Raw genomic sequence first — 19570 nt, 5'->3', positions numbered from 1 at the left:
CGTCCGCTTCACTCAGGGTTTGAAACTAGGAAGTTAGGTCACCAGTCGTTCCTGGTGCCTTCTGAATAGACAGTCCTACACACAGAGCATTCTTCTGCCTTGCCCTCGTGGGTGATGGCACTAGCCCCACTGCACGCCCTTCTCCCTAACAGTTGTTTAGGGGTTATACTTCTTCCTTTTTTTTTTTTTTAATGCTTTATAAGTCTAAACTTTATTTTTAGTATGATTCACAATTTAAGCTTAGTGTACCCTCCTAATTGTTAACTCCCCGATCTTTCCCCCTCTCCTGCCTTGTGATCTATTTCTGCAAGTCCCCTCTTTTTGCCTATATTTAATAATCGGCCAACATTAATAAAAGTGTACAAGTGTTTGGAAAAAGAAACAAAGTTCAAGGATCGGGAAGACAAAAACACTCCAAATAATTGGACACATATAGATATTTCCATTGCCTCTGTAACCTGCACATATGATAGGGCTTTGTTTGAAAAGTTCACTCTAATAGTCATATGAAATTAGCAAGTACCCTTGTGAGATAATTTCACTGGTTAGGGGAGTCTTCATTAGCATTTTTAAAATAATACATAGAAATTTAGAACTGATAGATCACATAGCCTTTATCAACTGCAGAAAACCTGATTCTAACCTACTAAGATGATTTCATCTCATGTATGAAATGACTACTTCTGTAAAGAACCCAAATGTTTGAGTGAAACCAGTGATATGTTTTATCAGAAAGCCAAATGATATGTAGCTGCTTAGCATCTTTGGGGAGGTAGGTTTTGTTTTTTTTCTTTAATTCCCAATAATATGGTAGACATACAATAATATTTTCATATTTTGTCACGAAGGTACCTTCCACTACTGCAAATGTTGGAGTAAATCTTAGTGATATTAATGTGTAATTTATATGACAGTAGCTACATGATAAATGTCCAGAGCATACAAGATCAAAACACTGAAGCACTCATGAGCACATGCATGTCATTATCCTAAGAGAAACAGTATGCTCCTTTTCCACTTCTGAAGAAATGATTCAAGTTGCAATCCACCAATATAAAATTTTACTTGAAAATAATCAGGCTGCTTTCTCACTGTGAGAGAAACTAGCAATATGACCATCTACCAGGCATTAATTTCTAATTTAATTTTATAAAAAACTCATGATGGACGAAGGCTAACAGAGTGCTAAAATGATTGTGTTCAAATTGTCCAGAGAAGTCTGCTTTGACCTTAGACCATGGAGATATAAATGCATGCTTATTTCCCCCTTAGAAAACAGGGCATAAATGAATTGTGAACAGTGCTCTGAACTCGCTAGTGTAACACGAGCACATGTACAGTAATAATAGCACTGTAATACAGAGTTAAAACTTCCTAACAGAAACCAGTGAATGTGTGAAGCACACAAGACAAATATACATATATTATTTTTAAAGGAAGAAGTGCATGTTTGTGGGACTAGTACAACAATCTCTCACTGCAGTATTGTCCCCCACCCTAAGATAGCATCAGATGAGTAACTGACACTCATCCAGACTCTTTGCCATGCCCACATGATTTGGAATCCATGAAACAAGACAGGACATTAAATGAAACAATTACATGGTTGATGGACAAAGACACTAAGACTGACAAAAATGGCAATCCCAGCAAATAATGATAACTGCACATACAGAAAATTCTACCAGGAGAACACACTTTAAAACATGTCTCACTTTTTCAGGGATGCTTTCTTACTTTGAGCTATTATAGGTATCTTTCTATCCAAACAACATGTATAAAGGCAAGCCATGGGCAGATGTTCACCCAGTGTCTTTACTTGTATTACTGCAAACATTTTAAAATGAGTCCAGGGTACCCCCAAATAATTTTTAATTCAATAACGATTGTGGTACAACAGAATAAAGATGCTAGTAATAATACACTCAGAAAAAAAAACATTTTTTGCATAATCCTTTCTAAGCTGAGTGATATGTTGCTGTTAGAGTGAAACATATGAGGTTCACTTCAGATTTTAGCTTTCTTGTGCTAAAGATTTTTCCAATCACCTTCTTTTGGCAACAGCTGATGGGCAATATATACCGCCTGAATTAGTACTACTAATTGTACTTACTCTGCAAAAATATATGTTCAACTCCTAGTGAAGGTCTGCTGGATGAAATAATGGGGCTCACAGAAGGGGCATTTTCAGTTCTCCATTTGTTCTTACATAAGCTATTGGTTTTTATTTTCCCACAACCGAGCATGAGGTGTTCACATCTATAGTGTTCTGCCAGAACTCCTCCTTTCCACAGCTCTGTAATAGCAAGCTTACTACTTCTACCAAAACCAAAGGTAAAAATGGCAAATGGAAACAAACTTTTTATTTTATTTATTTTTTTTCGGACCTATACTAAACACGAAGAGGATATTTTCATGGAAGTATCTATTATAATATCATTATCTTCTGCCTGTATAACAATGAGCTCTTATTGGATCATTACATCTTCTATGTCAAGCTAGGAGTGGCATATGCACCACTTAGCATTTATCCACACTGAATTTAGCCTGCATTTTATTTTCCTCTCATTCAGTCTCACGGGGTCCTTCTGCCTCTTTTTTTCATAGTTGGTTTTCATCTTGGATCAACATATTAAGTATCTTGCCATTAAAAACAAACTCATCACCACACTGCTCACCTCCTTTTCCAAGATATTAATACATTAAAGAACAGAGACTCTGGAAGAACTTTATTGGTAAACTCTCACCATTGTGAGAATTGGACTCTTGTCCCTTTATTTTAGCTAATAACTTTTCCATGCCACAAGCATCCCAATACGACCATGTTTTCTAGTTTCCATAAAGTCTTTTGGTGAAGGTATCTGACAAAAACCTTTTCAATATTTGCATTTACCTACAGACACTGTAGGTAAACCTGCCTAAATTTTGTCATATGGCTCAGGAGTAAACTTTTGAATTCAAGTTCACCTATCATCCTCACTTACTATGCTTTCATTTGCATTGAAAAACAGGCAAGCATTCATCTTAAATTAAACTAAGCACTAATGGGTGTTCAGTCCATCCAGCCAGAAAGTAACTATTCCAAATGTCTTCTGCTTCAGTCATACCAAGCATAACATGGGTGTCTGGTCTTCTGAATGCTTTTGCTTTTAAGATCGCTCCTGTTTTATGGAATTCTTGCTAATGTAAGATGTTGCTGTATTACTTTGTTAACTCTTACATGTTTGTTGAGCCTCTCCACCTCAACAAGTCCTTTAGGTATCTCCCTTTGCAGAAGCCCTACTGAATTCCCCCTAGTGCATTATATTTAGACTATTTAGACATAGATTCATTAACTCTATTTTATTATAGTCTCTACTAGATTTGCCTGGTAAAATCCTCAAGCTTACGTGCCTATAATTCCCTGGAAACCTCAGGGATTGCTCGAGCAACAAGATTATCTCTAATAATCTAGAAATAAAATAAATCTTTAAATACTTGCTTGGGAAAATATTAATTTAGAGATTCCTTTGTGTATGATTAGAATCCTCAGACAGCTTTTTTTTTTTTTAAGACAAACATCTTTTCAAGGAAAGGAAATGATAAAGATGTTTATGTGTTGGCCTCAGATAAGATGGTAATGGATACAGTTGCCAGTCAAACCAACAGAAAGTGTTCTTGTACCTTAAGCATATTTTCCTTTGTAACTCTCCCTTTCCCTCCCCCCCAGCCCCCGAAAAAGTTTTTTTTTTTTTAATTTATTTTTAAATTAACTATGCTTATGACTGAATGAATACAAACATGCACTACAGACGTGAACAGAGTCATGTAGGTTTCTTCTACATCAACGTTCAGGAAGGGAACAATTTACCTCTGTTCTTCTGCTACCACGCTACATACTGAGCTTGTATTTTCTGGCAGAAGGATGAAATACAATTGCATCACCTCTCATTGCCACAAAGCTGAAGCCTGAAGACATGTGGTACTTATTAAACACAGTCAAAACTATTGAGAAAGTCAGAAGCAAACATATCTGACCAGTATAACATTTAACAGTTATCAGTACCTAAGGAAAAAAGACTTAATGGCTTTATTTAACAATGGTTCTGAAAAAACAGTTCAGTGGACAGAAGGTCTTTTTCAATCAATGCCCCCTTACTTGTAAAAACAAGGTATTTGTTGTTTCTAAAGTGTTTCTAGCAGATCCATGCCAGTCATGATCATCCCTGGTTTGGGCATCTGACTAAGCCTGGTTTGGATGAAGAGCTAGCTGCATACATGAGCAACCAATGCAGCTATGGTGGTTCTTGGCTGCAATGTAAGCATCTACCTGCCTCTATGTGTCTTAACTGTGATCTTCTGTGTGCAACAACTGTTATTGCAGGCCTTTTATTCCTCTTAAGTTCTCAGTGGATGCTCTTGCTCTCTAATTTTACATGTGTTTTGTGTTAGTCATTTGCAATTACCTAGATTATCCCCACCTCCTCATTACTCCTCATTACATTATCATAATTGAGAGTTGACTAATTGAAACCATAGGTGCAGTTTTAGAGCAAGACACTTTTTTTTCCTGCAACAATACACAACTCTCCCTTCCTTCTTCCGAGGAAACCTTGTAAATTCACAGCCAGTGCTCTTCAGTAGAAATCTTTTAAATATTGAACATATGCAACAATTCAGAGGTAGACTCAATGGCCTGATAACTACAGAAATTATGATTTTCATCCCCTTCACCTCCATGTTATCCAAAATATTGGGATTCACAAACAGACTAGACAATACCACATCAGGAACGCATAATACAGGTGATACAATGGAGAAGGTGCATCTACCTTTGCACCTCATGTAATTTCTCACTCTGCCAGGGGATGGCTGAGAGCATTTCAACATATGCCACAGTAGTGCTAATTGCTGCTGTAATGCATAGTGGTTACCTTCTTTCAACAGCTGTTCTACAGCACAGAAAACAGAGTTGAAAGTGCTCCATCCTTTCAGGCACAGATGCTCCCATCCCTCCCCCAGCAGACTTAAAGGCTGTGGTTTGGGAAGGCCATGGGAGAACCTGGCATAAGGGGCTTGTTCCACTGCCTTTGAAGCTGAAGAGCTACTGCACAATGTCCCACTACAAACCTGCCCTAGCACAATGTGCATAAATAAAGGCAATTATAATTGTATAAATATTTTTAATGTGAAATTTTAATCTCATTATGCCAAATAGAAAACAGAAAAAAATAATAGGCATATTTCTTTAAAATCTTTAAAATTGAATACTTCTGTGTATATGTCACATTACTTGGCTGCTACAACACCATCTACCCACACTTTGATATAAAGATATTTTTTAAAACTAAGCAGCACATTAGTGACTTACAAATCCTAAGATAGTAACCTACCAGCATAATGGTATTAGGAGAGGGGTCAATAAATAAACCTCAGATATATCCTTTTTTTCTGTATTAAAAATGTAAATGAGATGTAGACAGAGATAGGCCATGGTTACTTGCACGCTTCTACCATCAGCAGTGTTGGGGCAAGTAATTTCCAACCTTTACCTCCCCCAGTTGCTCATTAATAACCCTATACTACTGCCTGTTTTAGAGGAGAACTGCTTATGAGATAGCAAGGAGACAGGGTAAAAATAATACAGATTTTTTTTTCTTTTCTTCAGTTCCTTGCTTCAACTCTGCAGTCCAACAGATCATACAGCTAGACCAAGTGAGCACAGAGGTAAGGATGGGGAGAAGATGCTCGGGTATGCCACCCTCACAAGAAATGCACACACGTCTTTGATTGAAATTTTGGCAGACACAAAGATTTGAAAATGCTGCTGTCATTTACTTTTAAGACTAAATTGTCTGTCACGGAAATATAGTAAACACTTTTCTAAAAGAGTGAATCTGCATATAGTTACACAACCACACAACAATTCTTTTTTCCAAAAGACAAAATTAGTTGGGGCAAAATCTGTAGCTTATGGCTTGCACTTGTATGAGAGGTAGCACAAGCATTCTTGTAGAACAAATCCCTGGTGATGGCTGGTGACAGACACGGGGGAAGGAAGCAGGTAGACACAGCACTGCTGTCTCTTCTCCTGGCTTGTCTTTGCGACACCTGCCCGCTCCCCGTAGCCCGCGGCCTCGCAGGCCCAGCAGGCCTCAGGACAAGCCCAGCTGCCCCGGCTGGCATCCAGGGGCCTTGTCTTCCCTGAAAACCAGTTGGATTCCTAATGATGTTTCCCTTTGTGCCATTTCTTAACAGGGTTTCTTTCGAGTGTGAAGTCATTCTCATGGATTCATGCAACCTTGAGTATTTATGAATTATTTGACCTGCGCATCCCCATTTCTTCCTGCTAGGGGAAGCCTGCTTGTTTCAGCTGCCCCACGTGTTTCTGCCTTTGGTGTGTCCCTCCTCCCTGCTGGCTGGAGCAGGTCAGGCTTCCAGCCTCCCGAGGGGGGAAATCGCATCCTGCTCCTCACAACCCATTCACCACATGTGAAGTAAAAACCACTATTATATTAACACACACAAGATGAGAGAATACAGCCCATCTCTAACTCTGAAGTGACAGCAAATATGGAGATGAATGCTCATTTGGGGAGATAACCAAGTACAGGCACTGGAATTGGCTTGAGGAAGTGCACCATGAGATTTCTTTCACAGTCAGAGATTTGTGTGCATAGTTTGTACAGGTGCACACCAGGGATATAGTCAAAGGCTTAAGCTGGCAGTAACTTTTATGGACTGCAGTTTATCTCCAAAATGTCTCTTTATCATGTACATACTAAGAAAACCTTAAACACTGTAGCAGGGAGTGTTACCAATAAGGAGTAAGGTATGAATCATTACACTTCTCAACTCATCTACGGTATCTGAGTGCTATTACGTGATATATTTTGGAGCATCCTTAAGATGAGGGAGATGAGATTAACTGCACTCACAGGTGCAACTGAAGCTATACAGAAAACAGCAGCTCTAGCCAGACTTGAAAACTGTTTTCTAAATCTGAAATTAGCACTCTCACATACTTGTGAAATACTTGCCCACTGTATTATCACTTCCCAACTACTACTCCCAGTTCCCCCAGGTAATGGCAGCTTTCCAGACAAATTAACTTATAATATGTTATGGGAACATTGTTATTTCAGGTCAACATTTTCAATATGAACTCATTGTCTCCATGAAGCAAAGAAATATTATAATCCATTAATATCTCTTTCAACAAAAAGGATGAAATCTTCCCCTGGTTAGGCTGATAAACACTTTGGTGTCAAAACTAAGCCTCTTTATCATGATAACCCAGAGTAATGGTCTGCTGCTCCAGGCACTTTATCTACTTTACAGATGAAAAATCAGTTCTACTTTCATGGAATTAGATTAATGCCATAACAGGAAATACTTCTGGGGCTGAACTTGCTTCATGCCTTCAAAGCTGGCTGTAAATTTAAAATACTTCCTGAACTCAAAAGATAAGACAGGAGAGAAGGAAAAAGAAAAACAGTGGAGTGACCCTCTTTCTGAAGAAAAATATTGCTTCCTGAAAAAGCTGTCGAAAGCTACTTGCTAAGGGCATTGTGCTCCAGAAGGCCCAGGGCAAGTCTAGTTCAGTCGAACATGGGGATTCTGGGTATATATCAGACACTTGCCATAAATCTGTTTCTTCCATAATCCCCTCTGATAAACTTTTCTTTTCTTAGTCATCTTACTTGGCAAAAGCCGAAATAATAACTTTCTCAGCTTTTAGCAAATATAAACCAGCTTGCTATTTTATGTACCATGTTTTTCAAGGATTACAGTTTTGCAAACTTTGAAAAATGCTGACCCCAAGCCTTAAAACTGAATTTCAACTCTGAAAGTGGACAACAAGCAGCAAATTCAATAATGCCTTATATATAAATAGCTTTACAATAAAAGATGTAAGGCATTCTTGAGTGTAATTTCACATTTATAGTAACAGAACCTTATTGAAGTATTGAAGTACAATACAAAATATTACTACAAAGGCAGACTTTGGGGAATTCTGTGTTAAGTTTGCCAGGACAGAGAAACTGAAGTAACCTTTTCCATCAAACAATGTTAATGAGTCTTTTAAAAAAAAAATATCTGTTACACATTTAAATACACGCAATGTCACACCACAAAAAAAAAAATCAGGATTGAATATCTTAGTAAATTGTACAAGTAGTGAATAACAATAACATTTAGATAATCAGAGTCTTGAATCAGAGAATCTGAAGAAGATAATACATGTGATTTCCTTGCATTAGACGCTTAAGAATGACTCTGAATAGATCACCACTTGTGTCTACATGGGCCAACAATTTTATGACTTGTAGAATCCTTTTTCCATTTTACTTTTGTTGTACTCCCAGTACATTCCTGCTGTTGGAGGAGAAAAAGCACTTACCATCTTGCCTCCCCGTTCAGACTTCAACTATAATATTACAAGCCTAAAAACACATGGGCTTAAGGGTTCATTCCTGTGCCCAGGCACTCTTCACTTGATCACGAAGCAAAATTGTTATTTTGAAACAGTAAACAGGAAAGGAAGTTTATTGAACAGAACAAATATAAAACCAGCACAAAGGGACGGTCAGCTATCTGCTTGTAAGGGTTCTTGTACAAACTTCCATGCTACTTGTCATGAGCTGCATGGTATTTCTGAATGTGAACATTACTTCTAGGTTTAAAGAGCCCATCCACAAATTGCCATCAGCTTTCAAAGATCTCGTCAGATCCACAAGAGTTATAGCCTGCAGCTCTATACTCTACTGACCTCTAAGCACCAACTTCATCAGCAAGAATAACCACAGAGGTTTGCTAAAGATGAGCAAGAGATGAGAGAATGCTGTGGAAAGGGCGTGCACGTAATGCAACCAACTGAATTTTATTACAGTACGGTGTAAAGCATGCAATTACACTTTTTTTTTTGAGAGAGATCAGATAGAAGCTGAAGCATGCACATAGTTGTTTAATTGTTCAGGGAGACTGGAACAAACCAGATGCTTTTCTCAGCTTATAGATTTTTAATTGAGATTTTCACAAATTGTAATTTGATGTATTATTCTACTGGATCTTTCTGTAGTACAAGACTGCATGCTGAAGTAAACCAGCGCCACAGCAGTACCTACTATTTAGACAACAACTCCATCTTTGACCTTATGGTATGCACAGAGTCCAGCAAATATGAAGACTCAGGGAAAAACAAATAAAAAATTTTAAAGCATGGCATAGTCTATGTTAAAATCCTTTCACACTATTACTTGTACCTTAAGTGACAGTTATTTCTCCTATGTATAAAATCCATTCGTAATGGACAGTACTCCGAGATTTTTTGGTAAGACTGCAACAGCACTATACCCATGTTCTTTTTGCTTACAAGTCTTCAGGATTAAGTGTATTTTCCTGAAGAACTTTTGCTACGGAAGAAACGTACTGCAGAATTCAGGGACAAACAAGCTTAGCACCAGCGAAATGCAATATTCCAAACTATCCTCACTCAAATAAAATAGTACTTGAAAAAAAATTTATATTCAGGTACTACAATTGTCCTGTGCCCCAACTGTCTCATAAGGAATTGGAGGTGCATAGGACACCAGTTATTGCTTTATCCTTCTAGGATAAAGCAGTCTTACTAAATAACATACTAGTGGCATTTAACTCCTTCAACAGCTATACTGATTGATGTAGATGGCTGGGGAAGACAGGTCTAGAGCTCTAGTGCTGTATGCATTTTTCCTGCCGACACTTTACCCATAAGACACATGGAAACCACAGGAACCAAAGAAATAGAAACATTTTTTACAACTATGTATTATTTAATAGTACAAAGAGCATCTGTCTCATTATGAAGTTAAACAAAATGTTTTCTTCCATGAAATGGCAAATATATGAAAAAGCTACTCACTATTTGAAAAAACATAAATCCCAGATATTGTAACAAAAAACATCAAAAAGGAAAGCAATAGTTAAAAATATAAAATATAATATATATATTATATATAAAAATATAAACTAATTTGTAAATCAAATAAATCAAACAAAAGTTTATTATATAGTTATTATATAGTTATTGAATAGTGCTTAAAAATACTAAGGAAGACCCCTGTCACAAAACTCTGAACCTGCACCAAATCTTTTCTCAGTTGTTGTCGTCCCCACCCCCCCCCCCACCCTCCGCCCCCCCCCAAGACCTTCTGATACTTCACTTTCAGCAATTGTCAGACTAGGATTTACTTTCACTATTTCCATTAATCTACTCATTAATTAATCTGCTCCACTAATCTACTCACAAAGTGCTGATCTGCAGCACACTTCAGTGCCTATCTGGAGCCTTCAACTTTATTACCAAACAGAAGAAACACAAAAGGCACAGAACAGCATCTTGTCAAACTTTTAAAGCAGATACCTTGGTTGTTCCACAGGTTCCCGATTTTTCCACAGAGCTCAAGTAGGAAACAATTCTACCTATTCCTAGTAGGAAACAATGCTACCTATTAAGGTTATTTATGAGTACATAAGGCAAGGAATTGTTACTGAACAAAATGGAATACTGTCAATCAAGTTAAACAGTAAACTGCAAATAAGGTGAAGAAGGATATTAATTCATGTGACTGAAGATTAAAAGTAATTACAGCATATTTCAAAATATTTCAGATTTTAGTCAAACTGATAACAGCAAATAGCATATAGCATCTATTATCAAGTCATGCAGATCTTCCATCAGGAGTTAAAGAGTGTGTGATACAAGTTAGCTTTTCTCTTGAATATGGCATTAAAACCACGTGGTTTTGTCTTCTTAGGAGCAGAATTATTAACTGTCACAACAAGAGTCTATTAGTTTTAGAACTAGAGCAATAATCACTCTCTCTGGACTCTATAAAAAACTATATTCCACTTTCTCTATACCTGGGCTTGGTTTCTTTTTTTTTCTTCTTTTCATTTAGGAATACTTGACTGAGTTTCAAGTGCTGAGAATGTTTTGACTTTCCAAGTATTCCTTCTTAACATTTTACTTATTAAGAAATGCCTCCTATTTTTTTTCTAATTTGTAATAGTATTATTGAAAATTACCTACTAAGGCCAAGATTTAATTCATGAAAAAAGCACAAAGTTTTTATCTAACTGTGTGAGAACATCCTTTACCAAGGGACTCAGACACATGCCTATGCTTGCACACATTCAGTAACACCAGCAATTTCTTGCATATAACTTTACAACATTTACAACATCTTTGCTCTCTTTTATGAGACTTAAGATGCTTACTTTATAATTTCCAACATAATTATTGGGCAAAAGAACTCTTAACTAGAGTCACTTAATGGTTAAGCTAACAGAGTGGTATGTGAGCTATATCTCAAGAAGGAGCAATGTGGGACTTCCGGATATAATGAAAATAAGCTGGCCAGAATATTACATAATGGTTTTAGTTTTTTCAATCCATTCTAATTTTTCAACCTTTCAGCAGCTGTCTCACAACAAACAGTTCTTTAACATGCACTTTTTTTTTTTTGAGGGAAAGATTTGTTTTGTGTTTTGTTTGATGAAAGCGATGCTAAAACAGAAATGTTTAGTTCTACAAATGAATGTTAGCTCCCATGTCAGGCTGCTGACAAGCAGGGTTCCTACAATAGGCTGTCGTAGTGCTTTGAGACACTGGTATGGGATGCCAGCACTCCAGAAATGTCAAATTTCCAATGAATTCCCCATGAAGTTACAAATAGCATTGCACCCCATCTCAACTTTCACAACACTTTCTTGCATTCTCAGGTATGTACTAGTTTTCCTTTTCATTCCCCAACACAGACATTGATCTTGCTGTAAGCTGAAGACCACACATGAAAATACTGAGACCATACAAGCCACACAGATGCACATGAATTTGGATATCCTGAATGAAAACATGAATGAAAGACACTGTAAAGCTAAAAAGCACACTTTGAGAATCCATTCATAAGTTTTTATCAGTTAAAAACATCATTAAGAAAGAATCAAGCTTCTTTGTGAAATGGATCCATCATGCAGAAACTTCACTGGGAGACTTTAGCCTTATCAATTATTCACATGTGAAGGGAATTTTTATAGATTAACATTGCTCCTGTCTGAATGTTGTTATATTTGTGTGTTTAACAAGGTGTTACCTTCTTCCACCTACACTCCCTAGAAATGGAGCAAACATTTCAATCTTCTAAGAAAATAGACAAACAAAGTCACAGACATCATGCTCTCCCTAAACTCTAAATCCTCAAGATAATTAAGAAAGGCATTTCAAGGCTGAGGAAAAGCTGTGTCTTTTACTTCTTGAATATTTGACAGGGAACTTTATTACTTCAATTATTGTAATACATCAAGTCTAGAGTAAGACAAGATCCATACACAGAATGGGATCATGACAGGCACCAGCTGTAACGCTCATTCATCTACTGGTGTCTGCATTGGATACAAAAGAAGTGGAAGACTTCACTTGAGTGAGCTCAAACAATCCTTTTCTGTCCCACACGGATACCACATCAATAATTACTTGTCCAAGAGACTAGTCTTCCAGAAAATATTTGTTTTAAAAAAGAGAACTGGAATACTTGACATTTTTGGTATATTTAAGAAAAAATACTTCAGATTTTCCCCTGAGAACATATACTCAGTATTTATGAAAAGGATCTTTATATTGAGAATAAGGATACAAAGGAAAAAAAATAATTAGAGACAGCAAGTGCTACTGCTGACCATTAGCCCTTTTCATTGATGGATTTAATTATTTAAAAAAATTTCAGACTTTAATTGAAAATACGTACATTACTTTGGAAGTGTTGCCCTGTTACTGAAAACCTACAGGGGAAGAAAGCCGGATGCATTTGCCACAGCAGAAAAATTTACAACACACTGTACTACAAATTCAAGCTAGAACAACTCGGTTCCTGCAAACATAGCTACTGTGAATGGATACAATGACAAACTCCATGGCATGATGTCTTTCTTTGCCACATGTAACTACATGCCACAAAAGGATTGATTAGCTTTACTGCAACTACTTAGGAAAACATATGGGAGAGTGATTTAGTTTACTAGAGAACAAAACCCCTGGACAGAGCCTCAGGAACAAACAGAGAAGGACTGGTGGGAGATGTGGTGGTCGGAAACTGTCTTGGGCAGAGTGACCATGAAATGGTTCAGTTCTCTATTCTTGGCGAGGCCAGGAAGGGGACCAGTAAAACTGCTGTATTGGACTTCCGGAGGGCTGACTTTGAGCTGTTCAGGACACTGGTTGGCAGAGTCCCTTGGGAGGAGGTTCTGAAGGGCAAAGGAGTCCAGGAAGGCTGGGCGCTCCTCAAGAAGGAAATCGTGATGGCACAGGAGCGGTCCGTCCCCACGTGCCCAAAGACGAGCCGGCGTGGAAGAAGACCGGCCTGGCTCAACAGAGAGTTGCGGCTTGTGCTTAGCAGAAAAAAGAGGGTTTATAATCTTTGGAAAAAAGGGCGGGCCACTGAGGAGGATTACAAGGATGTAGCGAGGCTGTGCAGGGAGAAAATTAGAAAGGCCAAAGCTCATCTGGAGCTCAACCTGGCTACTGCCATTAAAGACAACAAAAAATCCTTTTACAAATATATCAACGCGAAACGGAGGACTAAGGAGAATCTCCATCCTTTACTGGATGCGAGGGGAAACCTAGTTACTAAGGATGAGGAAAAGGCTGAGGTGCTTAATGCCGCCTTTGCCTCAGTCTTTAGCGGCAATACCGGTTGTTCTCTGGATACCCAGTGCCTTGAGCTGGTGGAAGGGGATGGGGAGCAGGATGTGGCCTTCGCTATCCATGAGGAAATGGTTGGCGACCTGCTACGGAGCTTGGATGTGCGCAAGTCGATGGGGCTGGATGGGATGCACCCGAGGGTACTGAAAGAACTGGCGGAGGAGCTGGCCGAGCCGCTTTCCATCATTTATCGGCAGTCCTGGCTATCGGGGGAGGTCCCAGTTGACTGGCAGCTAGCCAATGTGACGCCCATCTATAAGAAGGGCCGCAGGGCAGACCCGGGGAACTATAGGCCTGTTAGTTTGACCTCAGTGCCAGGAAAGCTCATGGAGCAGATTATCTTCAGGGTCATCACGCGGCACTTGCAGGGCAAGCAGGCGATCAGGCCCAGTCAGCATGGGTTTATGAAAGGCAGGTCCTGCTTGATGAACCTGATCTCCTTCTATGACCAAGTGACGCGCTTGGTGGATGAGGGAAAGGCTGTGGATGTGGTTTACCTTGACCTCAGTAAGGCTTTTGACACCGTTCCCCACAACATTCTCCTCCAGAAACTGGCTGCTCGGGGCTTGGACTGGCGTACGCTTCGCTGGGTTAGAAACTGGCTGGATGGCCGGGCCCAGAGAGTTGTGGTGAATGGAGTCAAATCTGGTTGGAGGCCGGTCACTAGTGGAGTCCCCCAGGGCTCGGTACTGGGGCCGGTCCTCTTTAATATCTTTATCGATGATCTGGATGAGGGCGTCCAGTGCACCCTCAGTAAGTTTGCAGATGACACCAAGCTAAGTGCGTGTGTCAATCTGCTCGAGGGAAGGAAGGCTCTGCAGGAGGATCTGGATAGGCTGGAGCGATGGGCTAAGGTCAACTGTATGAGGTTCAACAAGGCCAAGTGCCGGGTCCTGCACCTGGGGCGCAACAACCCCAAGCAGAGCTACAGGCTGGGAGATGAGTGGCTGGAAAGCTGCCTGGCCGAGAAGGACCTGGGAGTATTGGTTGATAGGCGGCTGAATATGAGCCAGCAGTGTGCCCAGGTGGCCAAGAAGGCCAACAGCATCCTGGCCTGTATAAGCAGCAGTGTGGCCAGCAGGTCTAGGGAGGTGATTGTGCCCCTGTACTCGGCTCTGGTGAGGCCGCACCTCGAGTACTGTGTTCAGTTTTGGGCCCCTCGCTACAAGAAGGACATGGACGTGCTCGAGCGAGTCCAGAGAAGGGCGACCAAGCTGGTGAGGGGTCTGGAGAACAAGTCTTACGAGGAGCGGCTGAGGGAGCTGGGCTTGTTCAGCCTGGAGAAGAGGAGGCTCAGGGGCGACCTTATCGCTCTCTACAGTTACCTTAAAGGAGGCTGTAAAGAGGTGGGGGTTGGTCTGTTCTCCTACGTGCCTGGTGACAGGACGAGGGGGAATGGGCTAAAGTTGTGCCAGGGGAGTTTTAGGTTGGATGTTAGGAAGTACTTCTTTACCGAAAGGGTTATTAAGCATTGGAACGGGCTGCCCAGGGAGGTGGTGGAGTCACCATCCCTGAAGGTCTTTAAAAGACATTTAGATGTAGAGCTTAGCGATATGGTTTAGTGGAGTACTTAGTGTTAGGTCGGAGGTTGGACTCGATGATCTTGAGGTCTCTTCCAACCTAGAAATCTGTGATACTGTGATACTGTGAATCTCAGTATCACACACAAGACAGAGTAATACCAGCAGGTGCATAGGAACTGAAGTCCTGTTTTGCACAGGGTGTTCATCCTCACTCTACAAAAGCAAACAAGAGAATCAACTTGAGCTTAGAAAGCCTGACCTAACTCTGTACTTCAAATAGATACGATAGCTTTGTCCTTTAACACAAGGCCCTTTTTTTCAGGCAGCATTCTCAACCCGAGCACACAAATCTACATCAAAATTTATTACTACAGGGTTATGTGGGTAAAGTTAGTACCAGGTTATAATGACAAATGTAATCACATAATTCAAGAACAGATATAAAGAAGGTGGAAATGTTTCTCTGGGGCAAAACAGATAAGTAGATTTTTAAAGTTCTAGTAAAGGATCTTAGAGCAGCCAGTCAGGATGATACATCTAGACTGCTTACACTGTGTTGTCTCTAAGACTGTATCCAAAGAAGATGAAATGAAATTTGATGGTGTCTGAAGACACATGTTCTTCTGAGGACTGGGCAAAAATACAGCCCATTAACAGCTCACAAAAGCAATGCTCAGACTATTTGAGAAACCAGCAACAATGCAAAAAAAATCATAGCAAAGGCACTGCCATATGCCCATGATATATGCCCTCCACTACTTTTCAGTATTTTCTTCTTTGTTTGATTACTATTTGTTGATTACTTAGTTATGCTTATCTATAAAATTAACCTTACAAAATCTTAAGTGGTCTGCATGACAGTCAATATGAATATTTGTTGCTGTGCAAACACAGAACTATATGTAAAACCTCACTTTGGGCAAAGCTCCAAGCAATTGGGGTAGGTGTAGGAGGGCACCACTGCTGTACTATGGTATATGGTGATGTAATTCTTTTCAGGATATTACTGATCCTTTGCAAATCACTGTCTCGTCTGGCATTAAGCCATGTGTAGCGGGCCACATTTTATAATCAAGTTTTTTTTTTTTTTAAACTTACCTCTACAGTATATACAACAACCTCACTTTTTAAAAGCAGTACAAGTTTACACTCTTGAGACAAAGTGTACATACCCATGTACACAACTCTTTACTAAGACACAAAACAATGTAAAATGAAGACAAAAGAGCAACTTTTTTTTTTTAAAAAAAAGATCCTTTAAACACCATTCAAAAATGGGATAAAGCAGTGTAAGCAACATCTATTTTCCTTCATTGGTATGGGATTTTAAACTTCACAAAACCTAAGCTATCTAGCTACAACACTTAAAGAGCAAATAGATTTCTGGGAAGCCTAGTCTTTCTTCAGCTTGTCCTCTTCTTCACCGGCAGCACCATATCAAACATACAGACTCAGGTCTCAAGACAGGTACTATTCCCACATGCTGTTAATCATTTTGTTCCTTTTGTCTTTACCTTCCCAAAACTAGTTTCTTTTTTTTTTTTTTTTCCCTGTATCGTATAATATTTATTTCTCCATTACTAGAATATTTATATAATTCCATCCTAGCTCTTCCGTTGACATTCAAATGAGTGAAAAAAGCTTTTTTGTTTTAATATCAGGGGTTCAAAGTAGGAGAAAATAACAGTCCCTCATGGTTTACCTACTTGAGAAAAACTCATTGCTCAACAGCTACAAAAAACAAACAAACAAAGAGCCTATATCAAGTTTAGGAAATAATTCTGAATAAATTACAATCATACATCCTCAGCTGGAATACAGCATTCAGCTCCTGGGAGCCAGACACAGGTCACCATGACCACAGGCAGACAGTGTACAAAAAGAGAGCAAGAAGACCGGGACCACATCATTTAGAGTTCGGATCTCACAAAGAGGCGAAAACCAAGTTTTACTCAAAAACCAAAGAGATATAGTATTTAATGTACAAGTATAAACAAGCAAGGATAAAGCTACTAACACATAACATCTATGCACACATGCTGTATTTGGACTTGCCTACTCTAGAAGATAAGTATACAGTAAGCTAGATTGTAACACAGAACAAACTCCACAATAACTTCTGGAAAGACCCCACTCGGGGCTTATCCATGGTTTTAGCATGAAGGTACATATTGCAGCACCTTCAGGGAGGTGGGCAAGCAGAGCATTCACATAACAGTAGAGCAGCTACTATGCTACGAACTCACATTCCTACTGCATAGCTTCTGCAGGCCAGCCTGAAAACTCCAAAGCCTATGTGCACATTAACCTACTCCACTTCAGAAGTTACATGTTTTCTCAAAACCTACTGATACTAATGAGATCAGTGTGGGGAGCTGCCTGGCATTCTAAATTCACATTATGGCTTACTCTGTATTGAGCAGCTCATCTAAACGCACCCTTTCTAGAGTCAAAAGTTAGCTTCTAACACCAGGGGGGGAACAGAGAACAATTGCTCAGTGCCTCTCCTAATAAAGGGACTGCAGGATATCACATGAAACTACGAGGCAGCAAGTTCAAAACAAAAGAAGATACTTCTTCACACCTATATTACTGAAGCATACGACTTGTTACTCCAGGATGTCACAAACGTTAAGTATTTTTTTCAGTTCAACAAATGATTATTTACATTTACTTGGAAAAAAACTACAAACCTCAAGAACTTTAGAACAACATACTACCACCTTGACTTGAAGAACTTGAGCTACAAGTTACTGAAAGGCAGGAGTATTTTGTACTCATTTCTCTATACCATAGTAACAATCTCCTACTCTATCTCAAAATAATTGCAAATGTTGTCCCTATTTTGTCCCATGCTGCTTTAGTCCTTATTTATATTTCTCTTTTCCCATGATGAAGAAAATATCTTTGAGACAATAACTGGCATCTAAATCCCAGTTTTATATATGTTTAAATATTTACTTTAATGAGAGTGACAACAGGCAGAGGCAAAAAGAAGTTTATTTAATCAACATCATTGACTTAAAGCAAATAGAGAGGATAAAGTTAGTTCCTGGTTTTGGACTAGAAATGAAAGTCAATGACAGCATCTTTGTCCAACCCATGCCCAAACAGTTGTATTAAACAGTCTTGGTATTAACTTTAGAGAGCACCTTAAACCACCGAGATCAATCAGATCACAAAGTACTCCTAAATAAAGCACTGCTAAAAGGAGCTCAACTCCCCTTCATTTAAAAACAACTGTCAACACTCCTGCTACGTCACATCTGGAGCATCATGGCCATCTCCGAAAGCAGGCTTATCTATCCAATTGCTTTCAAGCCAGTCATAAACAGCCATAAATGTTTACAATATCCACTTCAGTGATGATAATAACTGTTGTGCATTTTATAGCAAGGTAGTTTTCTTTGTATTTCCCACGTACAGCATTTCTTGGAAAAGTTCACTTAAACCTGCAGGAATTTCCCTAAATCTAAATCCATTTTGACAAAGAAGCAACTTGAAAGTGTGCTTAATTTTGCATTTGACTTGGTAGTATCTGAAAACTTAGTTTCTGAAATGAAATTACCTTTTCTGCTGCGTTCTTTAGGATTAGCTTGCTTAAGGCAGATGTCGAGCTGACTTTTTATTAAAAGAGGAACTCACTGTAACATTTATAGTAAAAATTCAAATACTCCCTGATGAACATCACAGTTTAATAAAAATCTAACAAAATGTAATTACTAAGTATACAGTATAATCAACATAATGCACCAAATATTTAGATCTAAACTTATAGGGTGGTCTTACCAGCACATAATCTCTTAAAGCGGCTTGTGAGGTACGTAACAAAAATATGAGCAAAACTGAAGAAAATTTACATTTAGATTTACTGCTACATTTGAACCACCAACCATAAGCATTCACATTAGCACAAGGGCCAATCAACTACCGCTAGGTCTGGGACTCTTATAGCCGACAGGCACTGAACTTCAACCACACGTCTGGAGAAAATGATTTGTTTGCATTATTGTGCTTAACCAATGCTATCCTTTCAGGAAAACCACACTGTAAACCTAATGGGGTATCCCACATCCTGACAAAGTATCTTAAATATGTTGAATAAAAACACAAGCAGTATTACCTACAGTGCACTAAACTCTTTTATAAAAAGTTCTTTGCCCCCTCTTCTCATTTAATTTCCTTCCATATTGTGGGGAAAAAAAAAGTCACACCTTCTGTGTACGACAACAGCTGCAGACTGTACCACTACTGCTTTTTAGATGATTTATGAAGTCCATGACTCAGGTTTTAAAGGCCTACCAACCACGTGGCAATGGGCTACAAA

General features: G+C 39.0%; 2 protein-coding genes across 4 annotated transcripts in view; one reads left to right on the top strand and one right to left on the bottom strand.

Annotated features, from left to right (window-relative positions):
- Positions 1 to 6749, top strand: part of LOC310902311 (uncharacterized protein) — a gene marked incomplete at its 5' end in the record, with an annotated part of 35686 nt that extends 28937 nt beyond the window's left edge. Inside the window, 2 exons of the mRNA XM_083843667.1 lie at positions 5648 to 5706; positions 6238 to 6749. The remainder of the gene's footprint in view (positions 1 to 5647; positions 5707 to 6237) is intronic.
- ADK (adenosine kinase) overlaps positions 1 to 19570 on the bottom strand; it is a 293147-nt gene that overhangs the window by 119350 nt on the left and 154227 nt on the right. The window lies entirely within an intron of this gene.

Source organism: Anser anser (genome assembly GCF_964211835.1).
Source record: "Anser anser genome assembly, chromosome: 7".
Lineage (NCBI taxonomy): Eukaryota > Metazoa > Chordata > Aves > Anseriformes > Anatidae > Anser > Anser anser.
Note: the sequence above shows the minus strand (reverse complement) of the source record. Positions and strands in the feature narration are given on the sequence as shown.